This window comes from Toxorhynchites rutilus, chromosome 3 (assembly GCF_029784135.1).
Source record: "Toxorhynchites rutilus septentrionalis strain SRP chromosome 3, ASM2978413v1, whole genome shotgun sequence".
NCBI classification, from domain to species: Eukaryota; Metazoa; Arthropoda; class Insecta; order Diptera; family Culicidae; genus Toxorhynchites; species Toxorhynchites rutilus.
The window spans coordinates 103,852,026-103,872,296 of NC_073746.1; the positions used below are offsets into that span (position 1 = coordinate 103,852,026).

Below are 20,271 nucleotides of genomic sequence, written 5' to 3' on the forward strand. Positions count from 1 at the left end.
CAACACTGCCTAAGAAACAAAATTTTACTATTACATTTTGAGTTACTTTGGAGCAATTCCACGCCAAATCAGCCGGCCGCTGACCCGACATTCTCCTATTTTTTTTATAACTTTTATATACTTATGATGGAAGCTTCCCAAAAACACAATTTTCATTATCATATGACCAATTTAAATTACGACTGATTCTTGAAAAGGACGTAATCGTAATCATCGATCTTTCTTTCAAAAAATCGCAACTCGAAATTCAGATGTCTGATTACAATAAGATGTTCGTCAAAGTTGTTGGAAAATCAATGAACTATTTAGGAAAAATAACCCCCCTTCGATATTTTTTTGTATATTTTTAGTGGAAAGCCCTTGAAATTTAACAAAGTTTGAAGTACAGTGGTGCTGTGGTAAATTCACCAAAATGAATATATGAAGATAAAATCGTAGCAATTTGAGAAAAGTAATATAAAAAATGAAATCTACATGCGATTCAACATGAAAACATACACATAACGTATTGTTCTGGGACCAACCGGTTTCGAGAAATAACCATTTTTTTTTATAGTGAAAACGATGTCAGTGAAATTTTCACATAATGTCGAAACATTAATTTGTTGCTATTTTATTTATTGTTATTTTCGTCGGAAATTCTTTCACACACCATTTATATTTGAGGGGCTTAGAATGCAAGGGGTGTAAGTGACTTGATCGATTTCTCTTCGTCAACTTTTTCTTTGATTAATAACTCAACTACAAAAACGTTCCAATTTTTAGTTTGCTATAGAATACGATAGATGAGGTTCTGACCTACCTTCCACATCATCAAATACAGCTGGGAATGAATTTGCTGCTAAGTTATGACCAAAAGAGAGAGTCGATGGAGAGAAATCGATCAAATCACTTACACCCGTTTCATTCTAAGCCCCTCATTTGTGAAGAAAAAGAAATAGATACAAAAGAATAATATTTTTCGACTTCTATTTATTTCAACTATGATTATTTATCTACAGGAAATATTTCAGGTTCTTCTTTGGAATTAGAATATATCTTAGCTGCTATCTTGTCACCAGGAATAAGTATAAATGAATGATATTTATGAGTACCCGGAATTGATTTCGTTTTTTTAGGAATCTGTTCAAATTTCTCTCCAGCTAATGATTATAGTCATCTTTAGAAACATAACAGATGGATTTGCCACGTGAAGTTGCAGAAAAGTGCCATTCAACTTCTAAACCATATCTTCACATAGACTAGCAAAGTTTTTTTCTATCCTTGCACTTAGAAGCAGCATCATCTGACATAAAGATACACTTTTTTATAGATACAGTCAATTTCAAATGCCCCAATTATTTCGATATGAACAGCTGTACTGCAACGGCATCATGTTTCAAAACCTCCGAAATGACAATAAAGCTTAAGATCTGTAGAGTACCATTATCATTGCAATAAACTATAAACGGGTGTATTGTGCACTGAGAATTATTCCAATGACAGCTCTAAGCCTCATCTTGTAAAACGAAAGTATAATTTTCGGAAAACTCACATATTATTGTAACTTCTCCTTCTGCCAAACATTGTTTTCTTGTTTTTACTAAACGGTTTTGTTTAGCTTGCCCTGTAATCTGTTTGTATGTTTGTATGTTTGTATGTTTGCATGTTTGTATGTTTGTATGTTTTTTTTGTATGTTTGTATGTTTTTTTTTGTATGTTTGTATGTTTGTATGGTTGCATGTTTGTATGTTTGTATGTTTGTATGTTTGTAACATGTTTGTCTGTAGCGCTGACCCACATTAATATAAATTTGACCCCCTTTCTGTTAACCGATTGATCTGAAATTTAGAACACACCTTTATCTCTGTAGTCATTATAAAACTGTGTATTTCATGATCTTGAAAATCCAAGATGGCGTATCACATCTTTTCTCAAAACCTCATCGATATGGGTTTTCCAAAACCCCATCAATATGAGTATCAAATGAAAGGGCTTGACCAGTAGAACACAGTTATTTATGAAAAATGCAAATCCAAGATGGCTGCCACTACCAAATGGCGGACTACATATTTTGTCAAAACCCCGTTAATATGGGTATCATATGAAAGGGCTTGACTAGTAGAATACGGTTATTCATGAAAAATGCAAATCCAAGATGGCTGTCACTACAAAATGGCGGACTGTATGTTTTCTCAAAACTTCATTAATATGGGTATCAAATGAAAGGGCTTGACTAGTAGAATACAGTTATTCATGAAAAATGTAAATCCAATATGGCTGCCACTACAAAATGGCGGACTACATATTTTCTAAAAACCCGATTAATATGAGTATCAAATGAAAGAGCTTGAATAGCAGGTCACAGTAGATCATGCGAAAACCAAATCTAAGATGGCCGCAATCACAAAATAGCAAATTACTTTATTAAACGGTTTTATCTAGCTTGAACTGTTTGTATGTATGTTTGTATGTCTGTAGGATAGTCCCATATTAATAGAAATTTGACCAATAGGAACTGGCCGAATTTATAAAACACCTTTATCTCTGCTGTCATTTTAAAACTGCTTATCTTGAAAAATCCAACTTGGCCACCGCTACAAAATAGCTGATACCATATCATCTCAGAAACAGGTTGATTGAGATCAAACGAACGAACTTGACTTGGACAACGCACTATGTGTTTTCTGCAATCCACTCCATATCGGTATCAAAAGAAATTATTTGACTGATAGAATACAGTACAATGGTTTTATTATAGAGAAATATTCTAATGAAACAGATAATGTACTAAAAACTAGAAAATAATATAAGTAGAAAAAAACTTTTTAAGTTAAACGGTAAAGACAGCTTTGAAAACTCCAATAAATGCTGCACAAGGATATAGTATTTGTGTGATTTATAATGATGTATCATCATTTGAAAAAACTTTCAAGTACAATTGAATAAAAAAATGTAATAGAGGGGGCTTTTGAGCAGTGAATAAAATGGCTTCAGAAGAATTTTGCTCATGTTTTGTGAAGAAAATAGATAAATTGATACATCACGATTACATTCAAAATGAAAAACCAAGATTTTCAATAAAATAAGTAAACAGAAACTTTTTAAATTAAACGGTTTCAATTGAATTATACATCTATCAGTTGACATCCACTGCTCAAAAGCCCCCTCTAAAACATTTTTTTTATTCAATTGTACTTGAAAGTTTTTTCGAATGATACATCATTCTAAATCACACAAATACTTTACCCTTGTGCAGCATTTATTGGAGTTTTTGAAGCTGACTTTCGATTTGCGTTGCGATAATTGTTTATTGACTTATTCATTATCAAAGACAAAGGGGAAATTTTTCATTCAAACTGAAATATTTCTGAATGGGAAGATTCTACAGGAACGTTCTAGGAATCAAATGAAAGCTGGTTGATAAGGTTAATTGGATTTGCTATTGCGAAATTTGCGAAAATTGTGTAAGTCCAGAAAATCTTTGAAAAAACAGAGAAAATTCGATTTTTCGTTTCTTCCCGATATTGTTGCCCACTATACCTACACACACCAAGATAACAGTATGTACGTGAAATATTCTAACACCTGAAAGTTTTAGCTTCAAAATGATGTACATCTAATCAATATGCGCTGATTTTTCACGAAGTTACAGCTCTAAGGGGGGGCTACCATACAAATGAAACACAAATTTCTGCATTACTCGAGAATTATTCAAGCAAATGAATCCAAATTGAGCATATTGAGCTATTAGGGTGCAATAAATGTTTCTATGGTGGTAAGACTCTCCACCCCTCTCTCTAAGGGTGGGCTGCCATACAAATGAAACACAAATTTCTGCATTACGCAAGAACTAATCAAGCAAATGGAACCAAATTGGGCATATTGAGGTATTAGAGTGCACTAAATGTTTTTATGGTGGTTAGATGCCCCTCCCCTCTCTGTAAGGGGAGGCTGCCATACAAATGAAACACAAATTTCTGCATTACTCGAGAATTATTCAAGCAAATGAATCCAAATTGAGCATATTGAGTTATTTTTTTTTATCCCATTTATTTATTTATCAGGCTCATTAGCATTTTATCTGTAACAGAGCCGGGTTTTTTTGTTGGGTTATTTATAGAACAGCAGCCCGATGTTTCTTGCAGAGCAGAGCAGTTGTATGGATGAATCGATCTTATTTCGACCGTGGATCGTTCTCCATCGCGGATGATGGTTGCGTGGACGTAGTTATTCTATAACAACACAAAGATGGTCAATTAAGGGCCCTGAGATTGAACTCACGATCGATCGCTTGGTAAGCGAACGCGTAACCAAGTGGCTACGAAGACCCCCTATATTGAGTTATTTGGGTGCAATAAATGTTTCTATGGTGGTAATACTCTCCACCCCCCTCTCTAAGGGTGGGCTGCCATACAAATGAAACACAAATTTCTGCATTACGCAAGAACTAATCAAGCAAATGGAACCAAATTGGGCATATTGAAGTATTAGAGTGCACTAAATGTTTTTATGGTGGTTAGATGCCCCTCCCCCCTCTGTAAGGGGAGGCTGCCATACAAATGAAACACAAATTTCTGCATTACTCGAGAATTATTCAAGCAACTGAATCAAAATTGAGCATGCTGATGTATTAGGGTGCAATAAATGTGAAATGTAAATTTGGTCTGCCATACAAATGAAAGTCAAATTTCTGCATTACTCGAGAATTAACAGCTATCCATTAATGAAACCAAATTTGGCATGTGGAGGATTTAGGGTGCAATAAATGTTTTTACGGTGGTGAGACACTCCACCCGCTCCCTAAGGGTGGGCTGTCATACAAATGAAATACAAATTTCTTCATAACTCGAAAACTAATCAAGCGAATGGAGCCAAATTTGGCATGTGAAGGTTTTACGGGGCACGAAACGTTTCTATGGTGAATACACTCATCCCCCCTCTCTAAGGGAGGCTGCCATACATACGAAACACAAACTTCTGCATAACTCGAGAACTAATCAAGCACAATTTGGGATGTGAGGGTTTTTGGGTATGAGAAATGTTTCTATGATGGTATGATACCCCTCCAAACATGAAAATTTTCGGAATACTCTGAAGGAAAAAGGCAAAATTCGGAAAATTAAATTCAAAAATGTTCTACAATTACATATTGACAATTGCTGTTAGTCGATTTGATGTTTGCGCTAGCGAAATTGATCTTTGTTCGAAACTGGAAATGGATTTTAATGTGATGAAACGCACTCCTATATCTTCTTATTTCTATACCAAAAAAAGGATCGCCGGATATCAAAAAAACAAATTTTGGGCGGGACGAAGTCTGCCGGGTAGTATGATAATAAAAATTGTGTTTTTGGAAAGCTTCCATCATAAATACCAAGTTTAAAATAAATCGAAGAAGGTCTGGTCTAAATTTGTTGTTTTTTGGCTGATTTGGTGTGGAATTGCTCTTTGTTTAATAGAAAGTTTTTCAACGATGTGAATATATATATATATATATATATATATATATACATATATATATATATATATATATATATATATATATATATATATATATATATATATATATATATATATATATGTATATATATATATATATATATATATATATATATATATATATATATATAATAGCACAATGTCTTAATCTAATTTGCTGCAGTCTAAATCAAGCTCCATAATCACACGTCTCCGTTGAATGTAATTTCACAGAATACACACACATCTGGATACGACTCTCTTGACACTGCTGCATTAATTTACGTTTGGGCTGGGGGTTATATCCCGGAATCTTCAGCAGTCACAGCGGAACCATGTGTTCATCCTTTATCGTATCCTCTGTATGTGACTCGTACGGGTTCATCCTGCTCCAACTAACGTATGTGTGCGCATGTGAAGCAGAGTCGTCGGCAGTGGCAAAAGAAAACACATTTATCACCTGGGAAATATGGTGCACATGGTATCGGCACGTGAGCTAATGATGCAATCCGGTCGTATTTCTGCCTCTGCGTTGATATCGTTTCCGGGAATACCTCCACACCACACTCGCAGCATAAATGCCTTCAGCACATTTTTTGTTGTTGGTAATTCTGTGCGTCTGCTCCCTTGACAGAGATCTCACCCCACCATCCATCCCTACGGGGCGGGGGTGCGTGTTCTGATGTCAAAAATGTATTTTACAAATTAAAGATTTACTTTTCACCGCCAGGCGCCAACCAACGGTGTTGTCATCGACCCAAGCCAAGGTCCCACCGCTGGGACGCACGTTTGTGGCTTGCGTAGGCAAAACCAATTATCGGAACCAATAAATCAACATACTGAGCCCTGTGAGCGTGGTCAGGGGCTCGAATCACTGTTGCGATTTTTGGGTTGTTTATGGTTCTGTGGCGGGCTGCACGAGGTTTTTTTTCCTCTACCCAACTTGATCCGATATTATGGCGCTAGAGGATAGAGGCTGGAATCATGGCGAGCCCAACCAGGTGCGATAAATAACGGCTGTGAATACATCGATGGTTTTGTTGGGATGGAGAATGAATGTAACACGGTATATTTCGTAGAAAAAGCTGGCGTGCGGATAAGTGTTCTAGTTCTATGGAAGAGATATACAATATTTATTTGATCACATTCCTCTTATTGGTATGCATCCCGCTTTGTTTTACATATTGGATTTAGGTTAGTTTTATAAAAAGTGTGAATAAAGGATTGCGCAGAATTCTAATTGGAGTACGTATATGGAACATCGATGGGTTGTTTCAGTAACAATGAAAAGTGTACTCAATACCAGATTAAAGAGGGGTTTCCGTGTGTCGAATCTATTTTCTGCTGTTCGACTTATTGAGGGAAAAAAAACAGTAGAATCATTCATTATTTATTAAGTTTGAGATAAGAGATAGTCAGTTTTATTATAATTCCGAAACCATATTCTAGGTTGTTGCCGAGTTTACATTCTTTACTGACCAGCATTTTGACGTAGGATTACGTCTTTCGGGAACATATTGGGGTACAAATTGAAAAATGAAAATCGATCGCATCGTGAAAAGTGTCCAATTTCAAACGCTTGTTACTCATTCATTTCATGATGAATTGATGAGATTTTTGCATCAAACGATTACGGCACTCCATAACAATTTTTCACATTGAACAAAATAGTATATATCATATAACTAACTATCGAACAATTGAAAAAATTCAACCCCTATCCAAACAGTGATACCCAGTCCTGATTGGTCGAAATTGACGTCATTTCTTTTTCCGCGCCCGCTTCGTTCTCTCACCGGCAAGCTGCATGGCTATCGAGTAGGAGGCGCCTACATCACACATACCAAATGATATAAAAGCAAGGAGCATTCGTGGATCTCATTCATTCTTACAACGGACGTGGAACGGACAACAACAAGTGGAGAGCAGCAGCAGTGAAAGCGGCTAATATATAGGCGAGCATAGAAGTTGAGCGGTCAAAATGCGAGCTGTGTCTCGCATCGAGCTTTAAAGGAAAGTATGGAATGACCGCTGAGCACTGTTTCGATGATGCTCTACTCGATGCTTCTTTAAGGTGAAGGTGAAAGGAAGCCACAAATGGCTGCCACAATGGTGCACACTTCTTTCATCTCCCTCCCTCACCCCTCGCCCGATATGCACATGAAATTCAACAATTTTGTGAAACAGTGTGTAGAAAATGATCATTTCAAGTATTTGCATTGGGTAAACCATCGTTATTTTTTCCACACTGATGCCAGACAACATCATCGAAACAGTTATAAAAACCACTCAATAAAATGTTATTCCTGAATCATAGCGTTTCATGTCATGAAAGTTTATGAAATAAAATTGTGTTGATTTCGAAACAAATATTATTTTAACGTTTAATGGGTCTATAAGCAAGTTCAGCAACTTTAACATTGGTTAGGAAAATTGTATTGCAGAACTCGGTATACTGCCACGACTGCCTCTGCTGTCAAAAATAGTAAACGGAAAAGTGTTACATTCAATCAAAATGCCTCGGCCAACGAAGAGACGGGTTAGGCTTAAGAATTGAGTATGATGAATGTGAGTGCGAATGTGAGTGTGAACATTGTCAACATATCCTTATATCCCATCCTTTTCCTGAAACAAAATGTCACCCTTCTAAACTCGAGCAAGCCGCGAGTAATCGGTTCTCTACTTCATTAACATTAGAATTAATAAAAAATGTTTATATATACTTGTAACTATACAGATAGGAGTTTGGCTCCTTTAAACTTATGTAACTGAGCCTGTAAAAAAATAAACGATTTAATAATAAACGAAGAGACGGGTTAAAGCTCTCCAACGTGAATATGTGAAAAAATACGATCAACGAAGAAAAATATTAAGGAATTATCAACTATAATCAACTGTTAGATAGTCTGCTTTGGTTACCTCATATTCCTTGTTTTTTTTTTAATTTACTTATTTCATTATGTTTAAATTTGTGACTTCCCGTGGCGTTGCTACAAGGTAAGATCGCAATTCTTTCCTTGCTATTCTTATGCCCTGGAACATTCTTTCAGTCTCAATGGCTAAAGTTTGAGTGGAAATACACTTCCAAAAGACGACAGCAAAAGATTTTTTAGTGTGAAACTTTACTTTTATTGGATTACTATTATTTGTTGGAACAAAATTGGATTTTGTTTACGTAATTTTTGATTGTACTTGTTTTTTTTTATTGTTTATATGGCTTTGGACTAGAGGGCATCAATTTTTTAATATTTTTTCTTGAAAGCTGATGTTTTTTACATAACATATCCAAAAAATCAGAGAGGACTTTTTTCGTTCTTGAGTGATGGTTTTTCAAAGTTAACCGATGGTCCGAAAAATCATTTTTTTCCCTTTTATCCAAAAATGATTTTTCCAGAAATTCAAAACTCTTGACCTACTCGACCGATTCAGCTAATCGACATATTAGATTGTCTTCTTAAAAAAATACTATACTTGCGGAAAGAATGGAATCTAATGGCATAGATCTAGTCTAGTTGCATAGGAGTATTGAGCGAAGACAGAAACTTTTTAGCTTGAGAAATAATAACTATTAAACGAAAAAAACACATCTCTGATTTTTGGATATATTATGTGAAAAAACGTCAGCTTTCAAACAAAAATATAAAAAATATAGCGCCCTTTAATCCGAAGCCATGTAAACAATAAAAACCAATTGTCTATTTTTTTTATTTTTAATTTCTCTCAAATCTATAATTGTATTGTATTTATTTGATTTTAAAAAGTTCAAACATCGTTATCACCAGCGCTATTGATAATATTGTATAGGGTATCAAAATTAGGTTTTTTTTTCTACTATTCTTAAAGAGCTACTTTGGTGTACCGCGACAAATTATAAAAAAAATCGAATTTCTAAATTTTGGATTTAATTTTTGTTTTTAGATTTATCAAAGCATAATTTTCATTTAAATGTACTTGATTTTTATATGTGAATTTTTTAGCCATTTTGAGCGTTATGCGGTACAATCTGGTGATTCAAAATATTGGAATTTGTAAATTAAGTTTGAGACACAGCACTGCCGTCCTACGCATAGTAGTCCCATGTCACATTTTGATAATTCTCACTTTTCTTCATTAAACGATGTTTCTATGCCGGAAAAACACAAAAAAGTCATAGTTTGTTCCCAGCTTTAAAAAAAACAACATCAAGCTTAATTGTCCCATGTTGATATTCTAATCATAACTGTCCCACCATGTATTTTTTGAAGATTCATATCAAATAAACAAGTACAGTACAATAATTTTATGTCACACTTTCAGCAAGGCTAATGTACTTATTTCTGGTTTGGAAGAAAGAACAAATTCTCAAACAAATAAAACAAAATGTTTAACAGAGCACGTGTACACCTTGTAAGCGTATGCCTAATAGCAATGAGATTTATATTCTGCAAAGTATTGCACATCACTCTCTTCTTCATAAAACGATGTTTTTATGCATAATATTTCGGAAAAACACAAAAAAAACTTATTGTTTGTTCCCAGTATTTCAGAAAACAACATCAAGTTCAATTGTCCCATGTTGATATTCCAGGCCCACTGTCCCACCATGAATTTTAGAGCCCGTAATCAAAATTGATTGATTCAAATGAGTGGAACTTTTCACATTTCATTGAACAATAGTTTTCTGCCCATGAAAAAACCCAGTGTAATGCTAAACCGAAATGCTTAAAGTTTCTGGTAGGCAAATATGCTAGAAAACTTTAAATGCGTTTTTCTCAGTTGCTGATTTTGGAACATGGGACAACTAAGCGTAGAACGGCAGAGTATTGCTTTGAAATCTGTACGTACGTGTTTTTTTGTATTTATATTTTTTTTATAGTGTTTTCGACTATTTTTTCCCAATTTTTTCCCAATTTTTTTCCTATTTTTTTATTCTCATGAAATAGATGATTATATCTAATGTATTGATTTGTATTGTAATGTATCTATTTGTAGAATAATCCAATTTCGCATAAAAAAAATACAAGATTGCGAAATATCACATAAATTTTTGATGGTAGTTACATTTGACGATATGTCGTGGTACATGATAGTAAGATGCACTTTGAGTATTTTTCCATGTTTTCATTATAGTGAATCCTATAGGAATTCAGAAAAATAACCTAATTTTCTAATTCGATATCCTACACAATGTTTTCCGTTGTGCTTGTATAAGGTTTTGGGTTCTTTTTACGAATACACGAATACAATACAATAATAGATTTTTGGGAAATAAAAAGAATAGAAACAAAAAAAAAGATATTAGATATTTTCGTACAGCGCATTTCTCGAAATTATCTGAAAAAAGAATCACAAATATAAAAAAACACATACGAGCATAATTAAATATGAATTAAACAAGTACTCAAAATTGTGGAAAAAACCAAATTTGTAAATATATTTTTTTGTACCGCAACACTGTTAAAATTTTGAAAAAAAAACACATATGAAAAAGCGCAGAATACATTTAAATGCGAACTAGAGTAGTAGTGAATCTCTAAATTCAAAAAAAAAAAAATAAATTTTTCAAGACTTTTTTTTAAATTTAAATTAAAAAAAAAGTTCAATAATATTTCTCAATACATCATAGTAAGATGTACTTTCAGTATTTTTTTTCAAGTTTTTATCTCGAAGCTTTTGAGAATGGTGTGAAAAAAATTGAAATGTACGTTTATCATCATAGATCCTATGCTGCTGTTCTACGTATCAGCGAAAGAGCTATCAAAAGCAATCTCAAAAACTCCAGAGAGACTTGGTTACTCCCTGTGTGAAAGCTGAATGTGAAACAGTCAAAGCGATACCATGTGGATAAAAAGGTACACAATATTGCTTTGCTGTGTGGATCGCAATCGATTGGGATGCTCTGAATTATTTCAGGCGCAAACAGCATCCAAAGAATAAAAAATACATTTTCGGATATACCTTAACCAATCAATAAAATGTCACAACACTAAACTTTAATTCCAACTTCCGGAGAAAAAATACTAAAATCCGTTATTTTTCGACCTTCCAGAGTAGGGGCTGTCCACATACCACGTGGACAACTTTAGGGGGTAGGGGGGAGGGAAATGTCCACGCTTGTCCACGGTGAGGGGGGAGGGCCTTTGATAATATCCACGTGGACACGTTAAGTATTTTTTAAAGTAAAGCATTCAAGTTAATAGTCAAAATTGAATGAAATCTGTTTTGTATTTACACGATTTTTTGAACCTCTTTCCTGAAATGTATATTCTGAAGGAAAAGAGGTTCAAGTAGTACCATGGCGTACACGATTACAGCCCTTCTGGTTATCTGAAACAAACAAATTGAACAGATTCTGAATCAGCAAAGATGCCACTATCGCATGAACCTCGGACAAGTTAAAGACGTGTTTTTTGACAAAACGGCGGAAATTTTAAGAAAAAAATGCTGTTTAAAACATTTTTTTCAACTTTCTTCATTTTTTAAAATAGTAAAGTTACGAAATTATGATTTTTTATAGGTTCATGCAATAGAGAGATGCATACAGATTGTATTCATATAAACATAGATCGGATAAGTAGAACTTGAGATATCGTGTATGCCAGTTTGAAAAAAATGTTTCGAGAAAAACGCGTTTGAAGTTAATTGTTATGGCTGTACTAGATAAGATATCACATCGCTAAAATGGCTATAACTTGGTAAATAATGTCTGAATTAGAGAAATATTAAGAAAAAAAAAAGGATTTTTTTCATATTTCTAGATTAGAATTCCCTCTTAAAGAACGCAACATTGTGCTAATTTCAAATCCGACCAGATTTCGGAATAAGGGTTTATTTTTTCGAAAAACACTTGAAAGGACTTATCTCATACTGCGATTCGTTTCATAAACGCGTCGAAAATACATATTTGTAGCGAATTGTAAAAGGCAAATCGTTCACAAGAATGTTGAGTTAAAAAAAAATCTGCAAGTGAATGGAACCTCGAAGCAGGTTTTCGCTTGAAGAAAGTTATGGCTGGGTCTGATAGGAACTAGGAACTAGTAAGCAACTAGTTTCGATGAATTCCAACAAGTACTGCTAGCAGCTGAGCGTATTAAAATCAACGATCCAGAACGCTTCTAGGGCACTTCTAAAACTCCATCCGCCTTACTCACCAGATATTGCATCTTCAGATTATTAACTGTTAAGATTCTTGTAAGAACTTCAACTTACTGCATAGCATAAGTTCTGAGAGGATGGAATTCTCAAGTTCCATGAAGGATGCTGAAATATTCAGGAAAAACGGTGCATATATGATCGAAAAGATGTATGTCTACATAAATATGCATTTGGTTTTTTCCTTAGAATCGGCACGAATTTTTCAGAACAATATTTGGCATGATTTAACAATTAAGAGTTGTAGGTCAACGGAATCATCGATCACGATAATACTGCAAATGTTTCGTTTTTACTAAGTTTATAGAGCCATCAGACACTACCGAACCTGTGAAAGCAAAAGTCATTGGTGTTTAGACGAGAAAATTCTGTTTTCAAACAAAGTGCTTGATTTCATTGTCTTAATTTTTGAAAACTCAAACAGCCAGCTTTAATAAAAATACTCGAGAATAAGTTCACAATCGATATTTCAAAATGGATATGGAGATAACGTAAATGAAATTCGGGAGAAAATAATGAGCTCCCGGACAATGTTGAAAAAATCGAAGATTTCAAGACAAATCGTTACCATTGGTAAGGCTATAATTTTTATCAATAAAAATATGGAATAGAAAATAGAAACAAACTTGAAATGAAATTCAAGCGAAAAAAATACAATTTCTTGATTTTTTCCTCAAAACCGGAGGAATGTCCACGTGGACAACAGGGGAGGGGTATAAGGAATGTCCACGCTTGTCCACGGAGGGGGAGGGGGGTGTTTAAAATCATGTTTTTTCTGTCCACGTGGTATGTGGACTGCCCCGTAAGGTCTCCTCTTGAGCTGAGGTAATAGAACAAGTAAGGGCATTTTATGAACGAGAATGACCATAAGCAGGGTTGCCAACTTTATTTTTTTTAAATCAGGCAGAATGAAAATAAAAATCAGGAAAAATCAGGATAGCTCATATTGGGTTGTCCGAAAAGTTAATGTCGATTTTTGGGAAAACAAAAACATAATTTGCAATCATAGCATTATAATTTAATTTTATATCCATAGTTCTGTTTCACAATCTTTCACCATCTTTCACACAGCTTAAATATTCTATCCTTCCAGAACATGTTTGCTTCCTCGTTGAAAACTGCTGCGACCCATAAATGTGAGAAACAGGTTGCTTGGTAGTACCTCATAATACAGAATCCTTTCCAAATTCCACCAGAAACAGAGTTTATCTTCCTTCGGGCGAAGACCGGAAAAGAATTAATAAGCATGGTATAAACCCTCGCATAAGCGGAAATGCTAGTGTTTCACCCCACTGTTTGATCGTTTATATTTTTTCCGAAAAAACTACAGCATCACTACAGTGCAGAGTTGCAGAGAAATCAATATTCAAATTTTCATTGGATTCATCATCCATGCTTTGGAATGAATCTTTACTCGACAAATGAGGAAAGCATGTCAGCAGTGGAAGACTTGTTGAATTTTTCCTAATTTTTATGATATTTAGTACTTTTATAGATGTATTTACAATAGTCCCATCATTAAAGTTGATTCTACATTGAATCAAATGAACTAATTATATATAAAATCTTTTTATATTGACTGTGGATTCAAAATTTTTCTCTTGAGTAATTTTGGAAAACCACGAAACAATTGAGGGTAGAGATAATAAAAGTTAAGTACAGATTAGTTTCTAGAGAATTTAACTTAATGTATGATATATACAAATGCGATCCGGAGAACTATCATGAAAGAAAAGTTTGGCATGGAAACTAGTATATTTATTACAAATTATGTATAGAGTACTAAAACCAGGAAAAATCAGAATCATTTCAGAAAAATCAGGATAAATTGAGTGTTCGTCAGGATATCAGAGAGCGTGCTAAAAAGTCTGGGAAATCCTGAAAAATCAGGAAGGTTGGCATCTCTGACCATAAGCATACAGCCCAAGGTTGTTTGAGCATTTTAAAATTACCCTGTGAAAAAAAAGAATAAAGAGGAACTATGGTACGCTATTCCCGTCAATACGTACTGGAATGAATGTCAATGCCAATGACATACCACCGAATATTGATGGTTAATGCTAAGAAAATAATTTTTCTTAATAAACTGGTCTCGTTTTTTGACGCTCTTCCTCTGAAATAGTCTATTTTTCTGTTATAACATTTTCCTTTGGCTTATTTCTCAAATTTGCTTCATTCATTTCACAATCTCCAGGCATCTTCAACAAGTTAGAGTCCAACAAAATTACGGATTTCTTTATTGTTTTTTTTCTCTCAGTGAATTTTCTCCTTTAACCAGACGAGATATGGGGAAAAATAAACGAAGTGATTTCACTAAACACATACCACTGTTAAAAGTCATCATTCTAACGTTCTTCTTCCACAATAAATTAGAATTTCGCAACGCTATGCAAACGGAAGCAAAAATGACAACATCTGACATTTCCCGTACATTTGTTTGGGATTTTTTCGGGCTTCGAGCGGCAAGAGCAAACCACATCAAACGGCAATCTTATTTCATTGCGGTGTAAAGTTTTAGTATTGTTTGCTCGAGATATGAACTTTGGTAGCAATGGCAGGAAAGGAATACGCCGTGCATCCTCCGTCCGTTCAGAACGACGGCTGAGGCGATGGCGAGCCTTTCTCTTTGTACCTTTTCTCTTGTAATATTACAGTGCTAGTGTGCCAGCGGGTCGGTAAGTCATTTTGAGGCGGAAGCCCGTGCTCCGTGGACCATTGTTTCGCCTTCCGACACTCTCGAGACTCGAGTGTGGGTGCAATCAGAAGAATAAACCGAGCGCACACAGAACCGAGTCACAAAAACAGTATATTACCGGCACGTTAAAATGGGGTTTCCCTTCTCTTATTACTTAGATCCGCTCAGGAAAAAGATGGATGCTCGCAGACTTTATTATGTTTTTATTCAAAACAAGCCTCGTGGCCTCGGGAATGTAATCTGGACAAACTTGGGCACCAAGTTTCATCTGTCTAGTCTCAAGACTCGTTGGAAACAACGCACCCCTTATAATGTTCGAGATGACATAAAATGTAAGTCTGTTTGCGTTTTTGCCGTCAAGTTGTTTGTGGGTAAATTTCTGCACTGGAGAGAAACCAAAAAGCTTTCTTCTTTGCGAATTCCAGATTTGGTTATGAAGCAATTTTCTCCGGAGTATGCTGTCAAATGGAAATGTTCAAACGAAATATTCATTCCGTTTGTCCCAAACATTTGAACACCAGCTTTGATCCAAATTGCATAAATGTCAATTCGTTCACAAATAACAGGCGTAAGAGTCGACCCATCAGTGTGAATCGCCGTTTTTCCGACCCAGCACCCTTATAGGCGTTAAAATTTCAGGAATAACCCCGAAGCCCCAAAACGCTTCGTGTGCAAAATGGCGTCCTAATTGTGATTGACAACTTCATCCGGCCGGTTGCGTCGTCGATCGCCGCTGGGTTTCTCTTCTGTCTGGGACCGTTATATGTTGATGGGCAGGCAGAGCCGCCGGCCGCAAAGTCATCGGATTGACGCTAATAATTATGCAAATACTTCGCACTACAATCCCCCCCCGGGTGACGCTGGCTGTCTGGCCATTATCGGGTTGGGAATGGACCTCACTCTCAATGAAACACGGCTCAGCCAATGTTTGCTTGTCTCGGCTGGAACAAGGCCTACGGTAAATGGCGCTTATCGAAACGATTACAACTTTCGAGTCGTCGCAGTTTCCGGGGCGGAAAGTGTGAAATATTTCGAAAAGTTCAACTTTCAGGCAGAATAATTTAGTCGCCCCAATTAGCATAAATTTCCGCAAGGGAATAGGGTTGTCTTCCGGGGGCCGGGGGGAGGTAGTGGCAACCAGCACAGTAATAAATCAGCTGAAACCGCTGCGAGATTACAACTTTGTCAAAGACGAAGTTAACGCACGAAGAAATGTTTGAATTGTAATTCTGTGGGGTGATGTTGTGCGATGGAAGATATATAAATATCATTAAAGGAGGATTACGTCAAACTAGATTAAACCTTTGGATGAAGTATTATGTGGTTGATGTTCGTTAGAAAAATGATTCGAGCGAACATTTCAAGTCGATGAGTGTGAACTTGAGCTTATCAATGAGTAAATAAAGGAATATGATTTGTTATTTTGGGTGGAAAACGTACCATTGAAAGTATTGCCAGAGAGTAGCTAACATTTCTGAGAACAATATTGATTGAAAAAATTCAATGGTTCGAAAATTGCAGAGCACTAAACATCAAGTTCGTTTTTCTCGAAATCATAAAAATGTCACATGCTCCGATCTGAATTAACACCGACCATGTGATAATTGGGTAATTTGGCATCAATTCATAAAATCCGGAAGGTCATGGCAGGGTTTGATGAATAAGGGCTTCAGATTCTGGACTCGTCCAGCTTGTTTACCAGATCAAAACCTTATCAAGAACTTATGAGCAGTGATCGTACGAATAGTAGAAGCAGCTTACAAGCAGTACGAGTGATTTGAAGAGCTTAAACGAGCAGTATCCTCTGCGTAGAACGAGATACACACTACAATACGGCGGAGCTTGGTCGAAACCACCCCAAATGGGTTTTTTTTTTTTTTTTTTATCCAAAATATATATTTTTATTAAGGCTCATATGGCGTCAACCTGACGGGGCCGGGAGTTCAATATTTCGACAATGTTTGCCTTATAACTATGTTAGTAATATGTAACCGATTACTCGCGGTTGGCTCGAGGTTAGTATTACAAGTGTTTTCGTAATTATGATGTTGCTGTCTTCAATGATCTGTACCTGTGCCCCAAATGGGTTATTTGAACTGATTGAGAACTAAAGATGACTTACGAATTAAAAACTTATTGTAATTCATGTGAAATTGACGTTAATTTTGTAAAGGAGTGAGAGTTTTTCCATCTGGTTCTATAGTTATGAAACACTGGAATTTTCTTTTTTTGGTTGTTTCGCGTTTGAACACAACAATAAAGCTCAAATGGCCAGTTTTTTAAATGAAGATAGTTGTTATATCCCACACTTCTTCTTCTTCTTCTTCAATGGCACTAACGTTCCTAGAGGAACTTCGCCGTCTCAACGTAGTATTACTTGCGTCATTTTTATTAGTACTTAGTTGAGATTTCTATGCCAAATAACACGCCTTGAATGCATTCTGAGTGGCAAGCTCTAGAATACGCGTGATCACAGTGCAAGTCGGAGGAAATTTCTTTGACGCTAACCACTCGGCCACGGGAGCACATATCCCACACTATATACTCTTATTCAACCGACTTCTTACAAATCTCTGGAAACTCAGGAAAAATGAGTGGTTTTATAGTTGAGAAACGCAGTGTATAATCAAATCCTGTATATAATAGATTTAAAAAAAAATTAATTTATTTTATTTATTCGTTTTTTATGCATATATTTTTCGTTTATTGAAAATAAAATAAAAAATTTAATTTTTGATTCATCTCCTTAAAGTCAGAAAACACCTTGCTCACATGAAAAAAATATTTTTTTCTAGAATCTCTCAGTAGGTGATAGATGATCATATTTAATGAAAAAATTCTTCTACGCATATGTTCGAATTTCAACAATGACCGAGTTATAGATTTTTGTTTTGTTTCAGACTCTGTTGCCTCAAATTGGCTATACACTAAAAAGTACGCTACGTAAGCCAATTCTGTTGCTTTCATTTGAAAGATGAGAAAATTTAGTACAGGATATGGTAGTGTAACATTTGAATTAGTGGATTTAAATAACATTTAAGAAGTGAAAAATTATGAGTTAGCAATTTTTAATGTGTAATTATTAATATTATTCGAAAAAACGTATATCAAACTTGATTGTTTCTATCAATGAAATTGAAGCTCTCAGACCATTCTAAAATTTCTTCTTTGATACCCAACTTCTATCTTTCTTAATTTCGCTACAATATCGATATAAACAATTCCTGGTGAAAATTCAAGCAAAATCTTCAAAAACCACGATTTTGACCCCACTATTCTTATAATAGCCACTTGAATTTCACCTTGACGTCGAAAGGTTACATTTTTTCTTGAAATAAGTCATATTCGAACTGGAAAAAAAAATTCTTCCTAACTGTATGTAATCGAGTCCGAAATTGTATATAATCGAATCACATATAACCGAGTCTGTATATAATCGAGTCCGACCTGTAATGTGAACAATTTATTTTGATCGTTCATGTTATGCTTATCTCGATGGTGAAGGTATAGAGTGTCGACATATGTCGTAGTGTGAACAATTAACTCTATTAGATTAGCAGGGCCGCAGGTAGTTTTAATTATTTAAAATTTAAATGAAAAAGATTTAAAACAAGTACTGCTGAATCCTAGAACCCCGATAATTCGCAGAATTGAGTGGCAAGGTCACCGCGGATAACGCGGATGAGGCACAAAAACTTCAATTGGACAAACTCTTCAATGCAGATCGAAAGCGCATTCATATTTATATTTAACCCTTTGCGGTCGTATTAAATTTGGGCATGGGCGTCGTACTGGTCGGGATTATTTTTGCCTGAAAAAATAGTGATACATGCAAGATTATGAAAAATAAACTTTTTAATTTTTTTTTTGTGAACTATAGTGAGGGGCTTAGAATGAAAGGGGTGTAAGTGATTTGATCGATTTCTCTACATCGGACTCTCTCTTCTGGTCATAACTTAGCTGCAAATACATTCCCAGTTGTATTTGACAATGTGGAAGATAGGTCAGAGCCTCATCTATCGGATTCTATAGCGAATTTAAATTGGAACTTTTTTGCAGTTGAGTTATTAACTAAGGAAAAAGTTGATGAAGAGAAATCGATCAATTCACTTACACCCCTTGCATTCTAAGGCCCTCATGTGTATTAATTTAACATTGTATTTTAATGTGATTTTTCTCCAAAATATATTATGTGATGTTTTTATATAAAAACAATTGTGGAGCCGATCTGGCGTAGTGGTAACATCCATGCCTCTCACGCTAAAGGTCACGAGTACAATTCTCACTCCCGACATTCTTCCAAAAATGGAAGTAAAAGTGACGAACCAGCCAAATGAGTTGAAAGTCACTATAATACAGACAAAAAAAAAAAATAAAAACAAATTATGCAAACTGTAGTTCTGATAGTTATGAACAATCTTTTCCATCACACCAATTTGTTACAATGGCTAAATTCTGCTGTTATGATATTTTTTCCCACATCCCTATGGATTCAACGCACTGTGCGTATTTTGTATGTGTGACTTCATTGTTTGATACTGAGTACCGTTATCTATTACTAATAGGAGCACTGTATTGATTCGTGAACAGGTTCATTAGTCATCTAGCTTCGTTTAGGAAAAGCATAAACTGATACTTGGTTGAGTAAAATATAAGATTAGCATGGTTTCTTGCTGTGGTGGCTGAGAGCAAACAAACGACCACAAAGAGTATATAGAATTACTCCAAAGAATCACTCCAGAAGAATTACTCCAAAGTATTCTTTAGAATACTTTTTTTTAGTCGTAGTCACGTAGGACTCCATTAGGCTATCTGTTGATTTTGGATATGTTGGAAAAATTACATCGGTAAACTCTTTAATAATGATTTGGTGGCCCTGAAAAGGGCCGTTTTGTTTGATTGTTCGGTATTGTTTGTTCACTCCACCAGTGCTTACCGAGTGATGATGATAGAAGGATGGTAAACAGTCGTTGGATGGTGCGTAT

At 35.2% G+C, this 20,271-nt stretch overlaps 1 protein-coding gene across 1 annotated transcript in view; it reads right to left on the reverse strand.

The window, feature by feature from the left end:
• The window catches only part of LOC129773408 (synaptogenesis protein syg-2-like), a 177,709-nt gene that overhangs the window by 118,548 nt on the left and 38,890 nt on the right, over positions 1-20,271 (reverse strand). The gene's annotated exons all lie outside the window — the stretch shown is intronic.